Here is a 20,882-nt window from a genome sequence, read left to right on the forward strand (position 1 = left end):
CACCATCATCATCATCATCATCATCATCACCATCATCATCACCATCATCATCATCATCACCGAAATCATTAACAAATCCATATATCTGTTACTTCAGTAAAATGACGTCATACCTTTCGTATGTGTGTGTGTGTATGTTTCCCTATGTTCCAATGTGTCTGTATGTTTGCTTGCGCGTGTGTGTGTATGTGTGTATGTGTGTGTGTGTGTGTGTGTGTGTGTGCGTGCAAAGGTGTGTTTGTGAGTTAGCTTGTGTATGTAGGGAGAGAAGAATGCGAGTGCGTCTTTATGTACATTCAAAAATATAATAGAAATTATGCGAATGTATATGACAACGTCTATATGAATGTGTATGTGTGTGAGATAATTTGTTTGCGAGGTAATTCGTATATGTATATGCGTATACACGAATATGTGTATGTGACAACGTGTATGTGTGCAAAACTTTTTCGAATATATATGAGTGTGCGTTTGTGAAAATCTGTATGTGGATGTGTGTGTGTGTTTGTGTTTAAGTACGAGAGTGTGTGACTGCAAATATGAACATTGGTAAGTGTGTGTGTGTGTGTGTGTGTGTGTGGTGTGTGTGAGTGTGTGTATGTGTATGTGTGTGTGTGTTGACAGGGTCATCTGATCAGTGTGTGTTAGCAACTGTGACTGAATGTGTGCATGTGTGTATGATTATGTGTATGTGTGTGTATGTGTGCGTGTGTGTGTGTGAGTATGTGTATGTGTGTGTGTGTGTATATATGTGTAACAGGGTTTTCTGATCAGTATGTGTTAGCCAATGTGTGTGACTGAAGGCGTGCAAGTGTGTATGCGTGTGTGTGTATGTGTGTATATGTGCGTGTGTGTGTGAGTGTGTGTATGTGTATGCGTGTGTGTACATGTGTGTAACAAGGTTTTCTGATCAGTGTGTGTTAGCAACTATGACTGAATGCGTGCATGTGTGTATGCATATGTGTGAGTGTGTGTGTATGTGTGCGTGTGTGTGTGTATGTGTATATGTGTGTGTATATGTGTGTAACAGGGTCTTCTGATCAGTGTGTGTTAGCAACTGTGCCTGAATGCGTGCATGTGCGTATGTGCATGTGTGTATATGTGTATATGTGTATGTATGTATGTATGTATGCGTGTGAGTGTATGCATATGTGTGTGTGTAACATATTTTTCTGATCAGTGTGCGTTAGCAACTGTGACTGAATGCGTGCATGTGTGTATGTGCGTATGTATGTGTATATGTGTATGTGTGTTTGAGTATAAGTGTATGTGCATGTGAGGGCGCACACGCATGGGATCCATTGAATGTGTGGGTTGGCGTAATAGGTTTATATGTGAAACACTTTGGTGTTCCCTGCCCCCCCTCCTTACCCCAGCTATTACACACGATCACAGCTCCTCGTCCCGAGTGCATCCTTGTATGGTTGCCATATGCTTCAGTCTGGTTTTGAAAGAGGATTTAAATAACTCGTACATACACAGACGGACACATACACCCCCAAATTTACACACTCACACACACACACAAACACACGCACGCACGCACACACATACACGCACGCACGCATGCAAACACAAATACATACTCGTATTCACACGAACACGTACACACAAAGATATATATATATACATATATAGTAATAGACACACACACACTTATATATATATTCATATATACACATATATATATATATATATATATATTATATATATATATACAGATATATATACATATATATATTTATACACATACACACATATATATACATACGTACATATATATATATATATACAGATATATATATATATATATATATATATATATATATATATATATATATATATATATATATATTATATATATATACGTGCGTACATACACGCATTTACTACATAAGTGCATAATAAACTAGTGATGTAAATAAATAAATAAGTATATATGAAAGAATAAAATATATAAATTTGAAAAAGTAGGAGAGAAGAGAAAAGCGAGGCGGGAAGGCAGATAGAAAGGAGGAAGAGTAGGAAAGTAGAATGGAGCATGGTTGAAATGAGAAAAAGAGAAAGAGGTTCAGAAAGAAATCAAAAGAAGATTGCTAGGAAAAGTTGGATGGTGGTTGAAGGAGGAATGAAGGAAATGAAAGAAACGCTACTGTATGAAATTCTTTGACTTAAATCTTTTTATGTTGTGATTTCAAGCCCTGTCGTGGTCGTGTTTACCATTAATTTTACTGGAATTGATTAAATATGAACGTGTATGTTATTAATCTATGTATAGGAGGCGCAATGGCCCAGTGGTTAGGGCAGCGGACTCGCGGTCGTAGGATCGCGGTTTCGATTCCCAAACCGGGCGTTGTGAGTGTTTATTGAGCGAAAACACCTAAAGCTCCACGAGGCTCCGGCAGGGGATGGTGGGGATCCCTGCTGTACTCTTTCACCACAACTTTCTCTCACTCTTACTTCCTGTTTCTGTTGTACCTGTATTTCAAAGGGCCGGCCTTGTCACTCTCTGTGTCACGCTGAATATCCCCGAGAACTACGTTAAGGGTACACGTGTCTGTGGAGTGCTTAGCCACTTACACGTTAATTTCACGATCAGGCTGTTCCGTTGATTCGGATCAACCGGAACCCTCATCGTCGTAACCGACGGAGTGCTTCCACCACACTGTTTAATATTATTGATCAATTTGATTAATTATATAAAAAAGAAGGTAATACCCAACTCCAGGGTAGTCCTATGGCCTGTCAGTCTAGGAGATCCCGTCTGTTTGTTTTTTAGGCTGGTCCACCATCTATCTTCGGTTTGCCAGGTTTGTCGCGATTTCTCCATATTAATAATTTTTCCAAGTTGAGTGGTCTGGAGCAACGTGGAATGAAGTTCTTTGCTCAAAAGCAGAATGCTTCTCCCGGTCCAGGAATGGAAACCACATTCCTACGATTATGAGTCCAACACCCTAACCTATTTCTTTACTACCCACAAGGGGCTAAACATAGGGAGGACAAACAAGGACAGACAAACGGATTAAGTCGATTATATCGACCAAGTATCGACCTGGTACTTATTTAATCGACCCCGAAAGGATGAAAGGCAAAGTTGACCTCGGCGGAATTTGAACTCAGAACCTAACGGCAGACGAAATACGGCTACGCATTTCGCCCGGCGTGCTAACGTTTCTGCCAGCTCGCCGCTGGTTTCCACTAAGCCACGTGTTCCCACCATTAGTTATACTCTTCTTCCAAAATTCAGAAATTGATAACTTTCTTTTGTTTTTTTTCGATCTGAAACGTGTTTTATTTTTCCCTTTTCATAAAATCGGGTGGATGATATTGTGCCTTGTCCTAATTCATGTCCTAACCATGTCCTAACAATTAGGGCAAGAGTTCGTGCGCACGAGTACGTTGGGTTAATTTTTGAATCGAACGACGCATTGCATCCTTGAGGATGGTATTGAATTCGATGTTACTCCTGTCTACTCAGTTGAAAATCATTATGAGTCAACAGCTGGTGCAACACTCTCTCCCTCCCCCAGCCACATCCTCTTCGTTCCATTGTGTTACCTATGAGTGTGCCGAGAGGATGACTATGTTGACTCGCAACTATACAGACACCTAAAATAAAAAAAGCGAAAGTACAGCATATGCTACCTATTTCTTTATTACCCACGAGGGGCTAAACAGAGGGGACAAACAAGGACAGACATAGGTATTAAGTCGATTACATCGACCCCAGTGCGTAACTGGTACTTAATTTATCGACCCCGAAAGGATGAAAGGCAAAGTCGACCTCGGCGAAATTCGAACTCACAACGTAACGCAGACGAAATACCGCTAAGCATTTCGCATATGCTACCATTTCATATTCACTTGCGAATGATAGCTGTTTGCTTATGATTTACAACAGGCACGAGGCCTGAAATTTGGGGCTAGTCGAGTATATCGGCCTCAGTGCCCTACTGGTACTTATTTTATCGACCCCAAAGAATTTGAACTCCGAATCGAGAAACGGACGAAATGCCGCTAAGCATTTTGTCCACGTGCTAACGGTGTGACTAGCTCACTGCCTTCTCCAGTGGATAAAATAACAATAACACACACACACACACACACACACACACATACATACACACATACACACGTGCACACGTTTCATATTCATCACTAGGAAGTATTTTTTAACAAAGAAAATCAGACGCTTTTGAAACAGTTCTTTTCATCTTCGTAAAAATGATAAGCTTCAAGAAAATCCGCAACAGATTTCAAAACTATTCAAACGAGAATTTTACATCACTGCGAAACTGCAAGAAAATCCACGACGAAAATGTTTATGGCATTGACAAAAATACATATTACAGACTACCATAGCATTAACATTTACGAAAATAACAAACGATTATCTTTATATATAAAAGAAAGGTTGTGTGTCTGTCTACTCCGATTTAGATTCCTAACTACTCCCACATTTTGCGGTGCAGTTTAACCAAAACTGGGTATCTTATAGTCGTGATTCATATCGAGCCCTTCTGGGTATTAGCGCGCGTCTACGATGAGTCTACGATTTTAAAAATAATTTACCATCATTTTTTTCCATTTTAATGCATATTTTTTAAATATAAGGGAAGTAACTCTCTAAAAATTTCTACGATGAGTCAACGATTTAAAAAAAAATTACCATCATATTTTTTCCAATTTTAATGCATTTTTTTGCTATTTTTTGGCTATAACTCTCTAAAAATGCTTTATAGTTATTTCCCTTACAAACCCGAGCAACGCCGGGCGATACTGCAAGTTACTTTATAATCCTTAAAGTCAAAGGCATAGCTATTTACTTCGATGTAGAGGGTACGATAGAAGATAAGCTATCAAACACACCATACATAACACATGATGATCACGTAGTTCGTTTCACATGTAACCTTAACTGCAGATTTATCAACCCTACCAGAGAAACATGATCAGCTGTATTTCAAATCTAACGATGGTTTACACATTTTCGGGGCAGTTTTCATTCAAATTTACACAGGAAACTTGCTTCAGCAATTTATGAATATATTTCCCGACACCGACCATTTAAATTAAGTATCAGAAATGGTTGTTTATCGTAGACGTGGTCCGAAGTATTTACTTAACAATCGTGTACCGAAGAAGCAGGATCTGTATTACACATAGTTGAAAAATCAACAAACTTGGACTCACGTACCATTTATACCTCTGATTACAATGATATTAAAAGCACTGAAGCACATCGGGTTATGTCTTTAGTACGAACAGAATTTTGGCAAGCTCAAAATTGTCAACGTTTTAAAATTTCTTCATAAAAATAATTTTGCAATATATATGTCCATTATCTTATTTATCATAATGTCTAATGTCTACATCTCAAAATGTCAATTCGGTTAGTATTTAGAAAACAACGGTCATACCGTTATTCAATAAGATTGTGTTATTGTTTGTCATTCAGGTAATTTTCATTATATCTAAATACTTGAACGCACCATTAAGTTCTAATTTTCCTTTTACTTAATAGTATGATGATCGCCAACACATACACATATACGTATGCATATATACAGATATATATATATATATATATATATATATATACATATACATATGCTTATAAAACTATCGAGTCAGCTCTACATATGTATGTAGATATATATACATACGTGTGTATGTATATATATATATATTATATATATATATATATATATATATATATACAGACACACTCATAACGTTATATATGTACATATATATTTATATACAGACACACTCATATATATATATATATAATGTGTAAATTGATTATTGTATTTTTCCGCTGCACTTAGCATAATTGTTTGCTATTTGTCTCAATAGGAATTTAAACCGAGGTAAACAGATAACAACGCGGCTTCATTTTTTTTTTTTTACCACATGGGATACATTTGTAAATTAAACTGCTCCTTCAAAGGGGTATTTTTTGTTTCCCCTGTGTAAACAGTTATTATTTCGGTGAGACTTCCGGATAAATACACTATGATACAGGGTCATTTATGACACTTAGAAATTATGGATTAGATTCACGCATGCAATGATGTTATTTTACTCTTTTACCATTGGAATCAGATGTTTTACCTTCTCAATATATCATGCTTCTTTGAATATGGAATCTCACTAAACAGAAAATTGTAAAGCGAGCATAAGAGCCAATGAAGATAAACACACACTTTATCGTGGTGGCACTTGTATTCTTTTTGTGCAATGCTCTCACATTCACTTACCAAGTGGATCATATTTTTTACGCTCTTTCCACAGGGTTTCCATTTCTGGGTGTCAGAAATTTTATAGATGTTATACTTCACTGAATTGGTAGCGAGAGCCTAGCCTTGTGCAGCAATGATCAGGCTTTCGGTGGTACGCTTCAAATCACATCACCTCGCTTTAGCCATGCCAACGATGCTGTGTTATCCTTAACGTCCTGTGTATTCCTTTCTAACTGTCCATGCATTCTCATTTCAAGAGGGTCTTCTTTCCCCTTTCCTCATCTCTTTGGTTAAACTCATTCTTGCCCATCATTTCTTCTGCATTTACAGCCATATCTTTCGCGGCATATTGTAGCAGGTCTTCCTCACTATTTATCAGATACTCGGCAAGCGTTCTCCTTTCATTCCTTATACAATGGTCTATACTAATTAGTCCTCTGGCACCATTCTTTCTTTTCATATACAGTCTGTTTACGTTTGCTTTAGGGCGTAGTGCCCGATGTAGCATCATCAACTTTCTCGTCTTTCTATCCAGTGTTGATATTTCCTCCTTAGTCCATTTGAGGATGGACGCACTATATCTGACCACCGCAACTGCGAGGATATTCATGGCGGTAATCGAATTTTTGGCATTAAGTTTGGATTTCAGAACCATCTTTATCCTTTTTTGAAAAGCCTCGCTGACCTTGACTTTTATTTCTCTGTGTAGAATGTCATCCAGCTCCAAAATCCGCAAATATCTATACCCACAACCGTCGGGTTCACCCATGAGCTCTCCTGATGGTAACCGCAATCCTCTACAGGCTGCTTTCTTCCCTTTTTTCATATTAAGTACTGAGCAGTTGGTAATCCCAAATTCCATACCGATGTCCCTACCACATTTCTGGACTGTTTTGATTAAAGAATCTATCTGTTTTTCAGATTTCCCAAAAACTTCCAGCTCATCCTTAAAACGGAAGATGGTTCAATGATGGGCCTTTCTTCCCACATCGGTAACCCATCTTGACTTTCCTAAGTGTCATTGTTATGGGTATTAGTGCAATTACAAAAAGTAACGGTGAAAACGAGTCACTTTGGAAGTTGCCCCTTTTAATATTAACTTCTCCAAGGAAAACATTACTTGAGTACAATTTGGCTTTCCACTTTTTCATGCTATGCATCAGAAATTCTGTGATGTACTACTACTACTACTACTACTACTACTACTACTCTTCTTCTTCTTCTTCTTCTTCTTCTTATTATTATTATTATTATTAGTATTATTATTATTATTATTATTACTATTATTATGAAGGCGGCACGCTGAGTGAATGGTGAGCACGTCGGGCGATATGTTTAGCGGCACTTCGTCCGCCCTTACGGTCTGAACTCAAACTCCGCCGAGATCGACTTCGCTTTTCATCCTTTCGGTGTCGATGAAACAATTACCAGTTACGTACTGGGGTCGATGTAATCGACTATCTCACTCACTTCCACCACTTTATTGCAGGCTATATATCTATAGTAGAAAAAAAGATTATTATTATGATGATGATCACCATCATCATTATAAGTAGTAGTAGTAGTAGTAGTAGCAGTAGCAGCAGCAGTAGCAGTAGCAGTAGTAACAGCAGCAGCAGCAGTAGTAGTAGTAGTAGTAGTTGTTGTAGTAGCAGCATCAGTTGCAGCATCAGTAGTAGTAGTAGTAGTAGTAGTAGTAGCAGCAGCAGCAGCAGTAGTAGTAGTAGTAGTAGTAGTAGTAGTAGTGTTATTATTTGCTGAAAAAAAACCTAAAAGGGTCAAGCTAACATTATACATTTTTGATGGGAAACGGTGGAGGAGGAGGAGGATGAGGAGGAGGAGGAGGAGGAGGGGGGGAAGACATGAATTTTAGAATTTGTTCAAGCATGAGCATTCATAATTTTCTTTTTTGCTACAATTAATTTGCTTGGTCGATCCCGCCCAGGTCAGCTCCAGCTTCGTCTCCATCCGACCAGCCGACTAACCGACCAACCGCAAAGATATGATTCATTATTCATAATGTAAACTTTCGCACTAAACCCTCATCGACGCTCTCGTCCCGGGATAAGAGGGTTTTGTTTCGCGACACCCTTCAATTAATCGTATTAATTTTGTGTAGTCATAGTAACAATCGAAATAACACACACACACAAAACAAGCAGACCACACGCACATGCACATGCACACAGACAGACAGACAGACAGAGATAGATAGATAGATAGATAGATAGACAGATAGATAGATAGATAGATAGATAGATAGATAGATAGATAGATACATACATACATACATACATACATATATGCATGCATGCATGTATACATACGCATACTCATATAAACACGCATGCACACATACAGTTTATACACGAGGGGGAAACTGGCATGGCATTGCCCAGACACCGCACCCCTATCACCACTCAACATTGTATGTGTAATATTGGTCAGTGCTAAGACGGGGTTAAATAACCACTCTCTTCGCATTTGTAGAATGCACATAGCGATTATATATTTGGTGTTCAATAGTAGAAAAATAGTAGAAAAATTTATCGTATTCTCAGAAGATCGAGGATTTTGGCAAAGAATGGAAAGATGAACAGAGGGATGGATGGATGAATGAATAGATGGATAGATGGATGGTTGGATGGATGGATGGACATCATCAGGAAATACAAATAACAGCAATAATAGTTTTTCTTATTTATATTTATATATTTATTTATTTATATATTTATTTATAGAAATGATATTGTCCTTGAAAGCAAAGAACCGTCCTGGGAATTCTCGCAATATCTATAATTTGATGCCTCCTACTTTTCGGTTTTAATCATGCTAGGTTTAGCATAACACATTTTAATTTTATTTCATCCACTCAGAAGTGTAGTGAGAGAAACGGTAGATTGTGAAATGAAGTACTTTAATGGATTTAGTTAGATCCCTGCCCTGAACATTCAGGTTTGAATTCCCGCTGATATCGACTGAGAGTTACATCCCTGGGGAACGGTGAAATAAATGCTAGGCCAGTTTTTGTCTTATTTCAAGCGGGGGTTAAGGTTACACGGCTTGGAGAACGAAAGCAAGTGGCCATGATCCTTTATTTTCGGATCCCTCAAGACTTGTAGGAGGAAGGGAACAAGTTATTCTTAGAGCAGCGACTTACTCCAAATGCTTATAGCAGAATAGAGTCTGTTCAAATCATAAATAGAACATGCTGTCGTGTTAAACCGGGCAGTGTAACAGACTTCCATACAATTCCATCTATCAAATTTCAGTCATGAGATTTCGATTTTCCTGAAACTATGAGAGAAGATACTATCCTAATGATAGTAAAAATTTAGATTGAATTCGAAATCACACAGCTGAAGCGAATTTCTTAAATACAAGGCTATGCATTCATTGCTGTTTTATTTAAGGTCTGCCAAACAGCACCTAAATCCCCTTACATTTTTCAAAACAAAGGACTCCGTATTCAGAGACGTTTTGGGTCACTTGTAACGGTCACATCTGGAAAGTCTTGATCACAGCACTGTTCGATCCGAGCAAACCGCGGCTAAGCAACTGCAACACCAACAATATATTGTCGACGTATTGTACTTATGCTAGAAGGGTGGAGGTGCAATGGCCCAGTGGTTAGGGCAGCAGACTCGCGGTCCTAGGATCGCGGTTTCGATTCTCAGACCGGGCGTTGTGAGTGTTTATTGAGCGAAAACACCTAAAGCTCCACGAGGCTCCGGCAGGGGGTGGTGGTGATCCCTGCTGTACTCTTTCACCACAACTTTCTCTCACTCTTACTTCCTGTTTCTGTTGTACCTGTATTTCAAAGGGCCGGCCTTGTCACTCTCTGTGTCACGCTGAATATCCCCGAGAACTACATTAAGGGTACACGTGTCTGTGGAGTGCTCAGCCACTTACACGTTAATTTCACGAGCATGCTGTTCCGTTGATTCGGGTCAACCGGAACCCTCGTCGTCGTAACCGACGGAGTGCTTCCTTAAAATATAGAGTCTCCTTCGTTGGCTCAGTATTTATTGTTCTTTCACTCCAGGTGATCCCTGATTGAACAGATCTATAACTAAAGCTATTCCCAACTTTTCCTTTCTGCAGTGAACCTAAAGCGTTTGTTTCTAAACCGACGAGATGTGATTAGATGAAAATTTGGTTGCTATTTCTAGCAGGTCACACATCATGCAACTGCATTGAGGCTCACTCGTTGGCTGGCTATTTTGTCTGATTATCTACCGACTTTGCTCTCCATAACCTTTACTAAGTATGATAAAAGACAGGTTACTTTCACGGAGGATACAGAAGTTGAAGTTGAATCCTGTTCATGGCTGGTATTTTATTTTATAAGTCCCAGAATGATAGAAATCCAAGCTGACTTCGGCAGAATTTCAACTCAGAACATAAATGGCCATAACTATTCTGTTTTATTTTACTCATTTTACATTTACTATATTTCACAGAAGAACTTAAGTATTGTAGATGTGAGAAAATAGATACTCTTTACTCTTTTACTCTTTTACTTGTTTCAGTCATTTTGACTGCGGCCATGCTGGAGCACCGCCTTTAGTCGAGCAAATCGACCCCAGGACTTATCCTTTGTAAGCCCAGTACTTATTCTATCGGTCTCTTTTGCCGAACCGCTAAGTAACGGGGACGTAAACACACCAGCATCGGTTGTCAAGCAATGCTAGGGGGACAAACACAGACACACAAACACACACACACATATATATATATATATACATATATACGACAGGCTTCTTTCAGTTTCCGTCTACCAAATCCACTCACAAGGCATTGGTCGGCCTGGGGCTATAGCAGAAGACACTTCAGTGGGACTGAACCCGGATCCATGTGGTTGGTTAGCAAGCTACTTACCACACAGCCACTCCTGCGCCTATATAGATATTGAAAATCTTGAAATATATTTTTTCTTGTTCTATATTTAAGAGACGAGGAATTATGTGCATTATTTACATTATTTACATTTGACGGATATTTGTCCTCATCTTGTTTGTTGCACTAATGGACGTATTAGTAACACTCACCAAGTAAGGATTCAAGACATCCGTATACCGCAAGCCGATCTTCACCAGAGGATATCTGAACTTCAGTTCCCACCATCCATACAGTGCATTGATCAATGCCTAAAACATCGTGAAAATGACTTATAGAGCCGAGAGCTCGAGAGTTTCTTCCATGACATGCACGAAACTTTCAGCTCTTGGTTCACTTTTGTATCCTTCTGCTGATTAAAAATAATACATACAGACAGACAGTCAGTCAGACAGACAGACAGACACACACACATAATACTCTTTTACTCTTTTACTCCTTTACTTGTTTCAGTCATTTGACTGCGGCCATGCTGGAGCAGCGCCTTAAATCGAGCGACTCGACCCTGGGACTTATTCTTTGTAAGCCTAGTACTTATTCTATCGGTCTCTTTTGCCGAACCGCTAGTTGACGGGGACATAAACACACAAGCATCGGTTGTCAAGCAATGCTAGGGGGACAAACACAGACACACAAACAAACGCACACACACACACACACACACACGCACACACACACATATATATATATACACATATATATATATATAATATATATATATATATATATATATATATACATATATACGACAGGCTTCTTTCAGTTTCCGTCTACCAAATCCACTCACAAGGCTTTGGTCGGCCCGGGGCTATAGTAGAAGACACTTGCCCAAGATGCCGCGCAGTGGGACTGAACCCGGAACCATGTGTTTCGTAAGCAAGCTACTTACCACACAGCCACTCCTGCGCCTATATATTGTATATATTCTTGTATTAAATTCTATTTATTCAGCTGCTTTCAGCAAAGCTGAAATATTTTCCCTAAATTTACAAATTAGGAAACATGTTAAGCTTAACGGATAACACTTAATAAGACTGTGAGAGCAAAAGGTGCTGTGGTTAACATTCCCCACCTTATCATTTGTATGGCGTTGGGTGGCGAGCTGGCAGAAACGCTAGCACGCCGGGCGAAATGCTCAGCAGTATTTCGTCTGTCGCTACGTTCTGAGTTCAAATTCCGCCGAGGTCGACTTTCCCTTTCATCCTTTCGGTGTCGATTAAATAAGTACCAGTTACATACTGGGGTCGATATAATCAACTTAATCCGTTTGTCTGTCCTTGTTTGTCCTCTCTGTGTTTAGCCCCTTGTGGGTAGTAAAGAAATAGGATTAAGGTATGTCACTGTGAAATGTAGTCATCAATCAGTAACCTATAGTTTATGAATGTTTAACTACATTTAGGCATTGACTTTACTTTGTGCCGATATGAATGGGATGTGGATGGCTTACATGAAGGTAAATTTCTCTGGCTTACTCTTTTATTTGTTTCAGTCATTTGACTGCGGCCATGCTGGAGCACCGCCTTTAATCGAGCAACTCGACCCCGGGACTTATTCTTTTGTAAGCCCAGTACTTATTCTATCGGTCTCTTTTGCCGAACCTCTAAGTAACGGGGACATAAACACACCAGCATCGGTTGTCAAGCAAAGCTACGGGGGACAAACAGACACATAAACACACACATTAATATATATGTATATATACATATATACGACGGGCTTCTTTCAGTTTCCGTCTACCAAATCCACTCACAAGGCTTTGGTCGGCCCGAGGCTATAGTAGAAGACACTTGCCCAAGGTGCCACGCAGTGGGACTGAACCCAGAACCATGTGGTTGGTAAAGAAGCTACTTACCACACAGCCACTCCTGCGCCTGATTATAAAAAGTTGAAAATGAAGAATGCAGTGGATTTTGAAGGTGTCTAATTGACACAAACGTTAGAAGACTGGATAGACTGCCTTACTACAATCATTCCAGCTTTTTATGCTGAGTTCAAATCTCACTGAAGTCAATTTTGCCTTTCATTCTTTCAGAACCGATAGAAAATGGACAAGACATGTCCTGGATTGGATTCGTCTCTTACTCGTTCTTTCCGTCTGCCTGTCTATCTTTCATTTTTTGGGAAGAAATCGACTGTGGCCAGACCTGGTGAGAGATGCTCTCCTACAGTTCTGAAAATGCTCACGACGCGCCGTATGTTACAATCGCATCCCTACGATGCCATCAAGGAGTTGAATTCCCAAAGTATGACAGTCAAGTAAGACTTTTAGATTTAATGCCATTTAATCGATGCCTCTAGAATTCTAGAATTTTAAAGGGGAAATATATGATGTCTCTTCAGCAGAAGTAATTTCAAGTGAATCTAGTAGAATCTTAAAATCCAAAATATAAAGGCGGCGAGCTGGCAGAATCGTTAGCACGCCGGGCGAAATGCTTTGTGGTATTTCGTCCTTCGCTGCGTTCTGAGTTCACATTCCGCCGAGGTCGACTTTGCCTTTCATCCTTTCGGGGTCGATAAATTAAGTACCAGTTACGCATTGGGGTCAATGTAATCGACTTAATCTCTTTGTCTGTCCTTGTTTGTCCCCTCTATGTTTAGCCCCTTGTGGGTAGTAAAGAAATAAGAATCTTAAAATCCAAACAAACAGTTGTACTTTAATTTAAATTTCTCAGCAGATAGAAGAGAATTTTTACGAAATATCTTATTTACTCTATCGAGTCATTATCCACGTAGACAACATACATTATGACAACACACTATAATAACAAGCAGAGCTTTTCCAATTAGTGTTTAATGAAAAGCGAAATTGATAAGAACATGCTGAACAATGAAGTTTGAATTTTACTTCCAGCAAATTTTTAAATCTGTAAAAGTGGGGTACTTGATATTTAAATAAACATAATTTTTTTTTTGTAAAACATAATATTTTCCAAGCGACGTAAACAACTATGGAATATTAAGATAAATAACAAAGATAAAAAATGCATAAATTTTACTTAAAAAAATTTAAAGAAATATACATGGCGAAAAATACGTTTTTTGTCATGTTTTTACGAAAGTTATGTGTTTTAACATCGGATTTGTATTTTAAGAAATTCATTATTCAAAAACATTGATCTAGATATTTCGTTCTCTCTAAACAAGTTTAGATTCTGACAGAAATAAACGTTATAAAAAATGGCGTTCGTTTAACAACGCCAAAAGCTAAATTGAATTTAATTGACGGTGAAAAATTTTTCACAAAACTAAAATAAAATTAAAAAGGAGAAATAGCGTGAGGAAAGACGTTCACTGCCATTATCAGCATTAACAATCACCACTTTCGCCACCAACAACAACACATTCCCAGCCAAATAGTACAACCTGCGTAAAATACACGAAAATAACTATATATATAGCAACTACATCAGCAGCAGCAATAACGAAAACAACACCTACTACTACTGCTACTACAACTACTACTGCTACTACTACTACTGCTACTACTACTACTACTACTACTACTACTACTACTACTACCACCACCACCACCTCCGCTACTACAACTACTACCACCACCTCCGCTACTACTTCTACTACTACTACTACTACTACTACCACCTCCGCTACTACTACTACTACTACCACCACCACCACCACCACTACTACTACTACTACTACTACTACCACCACCACCACCACTACCACCACCACCACTACTACTACTACTATCACCACCACCACCACCACCACCACCTCCGCTACTACTACTACTACCACCACTTCCGCTACTACTACTACTACCACCACCTCCGCTACTACTTCTACTACTACTACTACCACCTCCGCTACTACTAATACTACTACTACTACTACCACCACCACCACCTCCGCTACTACAACTACTACCACCACCTCCGCTACTACTTCTACTACTACTACTACTACTACTACCACCTCCGCTACTACTACTACTACTACTACTACTACCACCACCACCACCTCCGCTACTACAACTACTACCACCACCTCCGCTACTACTTCTACTACTACTACTACTACTACTACTACTACCACCTCCGCTACTACTACTACTACCACCACCACCACCACTACTACTACTACTACTACTACTACTACCACCACCACCACCACCACCACCACCACCACCACTACTACTACTACTACTACTACTACCACCACCACTACCACCACCACCACTACTACTACTACTATCACCACCACCACCACCACTACTACTACTACTACTACTACTACTACTACTACCTCCGCTGCTGCTGCTGCCGCTGCCGCTACAGTAACGACTATAACAATGGATTCTTGTAGATGCAGAAATTCTTGGTATGATAATGCGAAAGAAGTAGAAAGTTGTGACGTCAAATGTATTTCACTGGAACTTGAGGAAGGCACGAGAACCAACTCCAATTGTAATGGATGGCCACACTAGGGGCGCCTTGTCAAAATAAAAAACAACATGCATTAATAAGTAGGACACTACTACTACTACTACTACTACTACTACTACTACTACTACTACTACTACTACTACTACTACTACTAAACTACTATACTACTACTACTACTACTACAACAACAAATAATAATAATAATAATAATTCTAACTGGGCCCCACCTGCAAGGTCATGCGCTGTTTATCTTGATATGAGATTACCATGTCGCGCACATATGGTTGTGATGCATGTGCCTGGTAGTCATGATGGGCATTCTGGGCTTCGTGTATTTTACCCCAGTGTCACTTTGATGGCATGCACTGTTCTCCCACTCAATAATAATAATAATAATAATAATAATAATAATAATAATAATAATACATAACAAAAACACCAGGACTTAAAAACACATATAACATACAGAAAATTGCACTACTAGGCACTGCACACATCCTACGCAGAACACTTTCCATACAATAACCATCAGAGCATCACACAAATCACAGCACATACCCAAGACACACAGAGCTGCGCTCGGTAGTGAAGTGAAAGCACGCTATAAAAAAAACTACTGAATAATAATAATAATAATAATAATAATATATAATAATAATAATAATAATAATCATAATAATAATAATAATAATAATAATAATAATATGATGATAATAATAATAATAATAATAATAATAATAATAATAATAATAATGATAATAATAATAATAATAATAATAATATAATAATAATATATAATAATAATAATAATGATTTCATTTATTTGCCACAATAATAATCCTTTCTACTCCCTACTGACAATATTGCCGATCTACCGTCCTCTGTAGTGCTGACTAAAACAAGGTACGATTTCATTTAAAAATCTAAAAAGTGCTAAGGATTCCCCACCATATAGGCGCAGGAGTGGCTGTGTGGTAAGTAGCTTGTTTACAAGCCACATGGGTCCGGGTTCAGTCCCACTGCGTGGCACCTTGGGCAAGTATCTTCTACTATAGCCTCGGGCCGACCTAAGCCTTGTGAGTGGATTTGGTAGACGGAAACTGAAAGAAGCCCGTCGTATATATGTATATATATATATATATATATATATATATATATATATATATATATATATATAGGCGTGTGTGTGTTTGTGTGAGTGTGTTTGTCCCCCTAGCATTGCTTGACAACCGATGCTGGTGTGTTATGTCCCCGTTACTTAGCAGTTCGGCAAAAGAGACCGATAGAATAAGTACTGGGCTTACAAAAGAATAAGTCCCGGGGTCGAGTTGCTCCAGCATGGCCGCAGTCAAATGACTGAAACAAGTAAAAGAGTAAAAGAGTAAAAGAGTATAGCCATGTAAGAAAATCCACAGGTTCGGTTTGGTCAGAACATCTCAAGACACTTGGATCGGATCATTTGTCGAAATTCATTTATCAGAGAGTGGCCTTGAGCATTTCCGATGTCGGACTTGGAAGGAGTCTCTCAAATACTTCGCACAATTATGCAATTGACTTTTGCGAATGTTGCTATGCTTCTTTCTCAGCTTTTCCATTTCTTCTTGGTAGAAAATTATTAAATGATTATTTGAGGCGGTGAGCTGGCAGAAATGTTAGCTCGCTGGGCGAAATGCTTTGCGGTGTTTCGTCTGTCTTTACGTTCTGGGTCCAAATTCCGTCGAGGTCGACTTTGCCTTTCATCCTTTCGGTGTCGATTAAATAAGTACCAGTTACGTACTGGGGTCCATACAATCGACTTAATCCGTTTGTCTGTCCTTGTTTGTCCCCTCTGTGTGTGGCCCCTTGTGGTTAGTAAAGAAATAAGAAAATTATTAAATGGTTTTTATTAGTACGGATTTATCAGCTGGGTTTTCTGCATTCGTGATACTTTCCTTTTGGTATCCACTGCAAGCACGAAATGTTTTGTGTTACGAAACCATGAGCTATGAATACTCTGTATATATCCATCATTGACTACATGGTAAAAGCCTCATCAACACTGATAATCTACCCACTTTGTGATCCGGAGGTGACCACGAATCAGACTTTCGGCTCTTGGTTCACTTTTGCATCCTTCTGCTGATTAAAAATAATACACAAGCACACACACACACACACACACACACACACACACACACACACACACACACAATGTATATATTCTTTACTTCACGTTAACGATGTGTTTTACTTCATTTATGGGACAAAATCTGGCACTTTTTCTGAGGTTGTCTCTTAGTCCGATCCTCAATTTTGAAAACAAGGCGCATAGAGTGCTATATGCTATACGGAGCCCGGTGTGCTACAACTCCTCTTGATATCCTTATCCCATCGCCTTTGGACTTTTGTGAAATTTAGGAATAAGAAGCAGAAGATGGGACTGAAATGAGCCGTTGGCGTGAATTTGCTTAAGATGGACGACAGCTTGCCTGGCTGAAATTCACTGACTATAGCTCCAGGTCCTTGTTTTACGGCACACATGATGTGACATGCTGACACAATCTATAGGCTCAGTATACAGGAAACACTATTAGGCATCACACATACATATTATGTAGGACAATCTACGGAACTGTATACTGTATACAAGAAAGCTTTGTTAAACGAAAATAATGATACATATTTGACAGGAACACCAGTAGCGTTCTTTACACATTTAGCTTCATACAGAGGATCATACAACTTTTCGACGGCAGATAAACTGCATGGCAGTTTTCTGTTATGAAAACACATGCTCATCTACTCGAACAGGTCACATATTTGTGAGAGAGCAGTTATTTTAAGCTATTTATTCATTTTACCCATACATATAAAAGTATTGTGATTACGATAGAAAATACAGAACTAAAACTGCACATGCAGCACAAGATACAGCTGCACTGTGTAATGCAGGAAAAGAGATGAAAGTATGACGAATACTACTCCTGCAGATGTTTCTACTACTACTACTACTACTACTACTACTACTACTACTACTACTACTACTACTACTACTACTACCACCACCACCACCACAACTACAACAAATTTTATTATTATTATGTTTGGCTTTTGCTATATATTATTATTATTATTATTATTATTATTATTATTATTACTATTATTATTACTATTATTATTATTATTATTATTATTATTATCAGTGGTAGTAGTAACAGTGGTAGTATTAATAGTAGTAGTAGTAGTAGTAGTAGCAGCAGCAGCAGCAACAGCAAGAAAAACAATAACAACAACAATAATAGTTATAATGATAATCCTGGAATTTTGAGGGAAGGGGTTTAGTCAATTACATTGACTCTATTGGTCAACTCGTACTTACTTTATCGACCCCGAAACGATGGAAAGCAAAGTGAACCTCGGTGAATTCAGAACGTGAAAACAGGCCGAATGCAGCTGAACATTTTGCCCGGCATGCCAACGATTCTGCTAGCTCGTCCCTTTATTTTAATTATAATAATAATCCTTTCTACCAAAGACAAAAGCCTGAAATTTTTTGTGGGGAGGGGACTTGTCAATTACATCGACCTCAGTACTTGACTGGTATTTAATTTATCGGCGGCGAGCTAGTGGAAACGTTAGCACGCCGGGCAAAATGCTTACCGGTATTTCGTCTGCCGTTACGTTCTGAGTTCAAATTCCGCCGAGGTCGACTTTGCCTTTCATCCTTTCGGGCTCGATAAATTAAGTACCAGTTACGCACTGGGGTCCATGTAATCGACTTAATCCATTTGTCTGTCCTTGTTTGACCCCTCTGTGTTTGGCCCCTTGTGGGTAGTAAAGAAATAGGTATTTAATTTATCGATCCCAAAAGGATGAAAGGCAAAGTCAACCTCGGCGGAATTTGAACACAGAATGTAGCGATGTGCGAAATACCGCTAAGCATTTCGTCAAGTGTCCTAATCATTCTGCCAGCTTGCCACCTGAGTAATAATCATGATTTAAATTTTTTGGCACAACACCAGCAGTTTTAAGAGAGGGTCTAAGTCGGTCATATCGACCCCAATGTTCAGCTGGTACTCTTTTTATCGACCCAGAAAAGATGAAAGACAAAGTCGACGTAAGCATTTCGCCTGATGTGGTAACGACTCTGTCAGATGGCCGCATTTTTAATAATAATAATAATAATAATAATAATAATAATAATAATAATAATAATAATAATAATAATAATAAACATTTCTGAAATTGTGAGGGAGGAGGCTAGTCAATTACATCGATCCCAGTGCTTAACTGGTAGTTAATTTATCGATCCCTGGAGGATGAATGGCAAGGTCGACCTCAGCGGAATTTGAACTCAGAACGTTAGCGACAGGCGAAATACCTATTTCTTTACTACCCACAAGGGGACAAACAAGAACAGACAAACGGATTAAGTCGATTACATCGACCCCAGTGCGTAACTGGTACTTAATTTATCGACCCCGAAAGAATAAAAGGCAAAGTCGACCTCGGCGGAATTTGAACTCAGAACGTAGCGGCAGACGAATTACCGCTAGGCATTTTGCCTGGCGTGCTAACGTTTCTGCCAGCTCGCCGCCTTACTACTACTACTACTACTACTACTACTACTGCTGCTGCTGCTACTACTACTACAACAACAACAACTACTACTACTATTACTACTACTAGTAATAATAATAATAATAATAATAATAATAATAATAATAATAATAATAATAATATATGGGCTCTAAAATGATTGTTTTAAAATGGAATGTTTAGTCGTTAAAATGGAATGGTATTGAGCTTTTTGTTGTTATCAGGTTCAATGTTTGTTTTATATTATTTTTACCTATTTATTTTTTTAATATTTATTTGTTGTTACATTGAGTATTATTCATATTCTGTGAATAAAATAGAAAAAAAAAATTGCGACTGCTAAGATTTTTGCAAATAAATTCCAATAAATTCTGTAATCTGATATTTTAATTTTTCACCATTAGTTTTCCCCCGGTTGAAGCATACAGTTACAATTTTTAAAGAATACCTCCGGGCAAGTTGCCATCAATTTCCACTAAAGCCAATTGGTTATTCACAGTGAATTAAGCAGAGAGAAGATACAAAACAATCAAAACAATGCAGTCAGCAATAACAAAACTCTATAAAATATGTCTGCAATTAAGAGTAGTAAAGTTGACATTCGATTTTATGTGTAATATAAAAACCGCACACAACACATATAACACACGTGTACATACGTACAAATGTGTATACACATACATGCACTTATATGCAGAGAAAGAAAGAAGGAGAAAGAGAGAGAGAGAAAGAAAGGGTGAGAAAGATTAGAGGT

This window comes from Octopus sinensis, linkage group LG5 (genome assembly GCF_006345805.1).
Source record: "Octopus sinensis linkage group LG5, ASM634580v1, whole genome shotgun sequence".
NCBI lineage: Eukaryota > Metazoa > Mollusca > Cephalopoda > Octopoda > Octopodidae > Octopus > Octopus sinensis.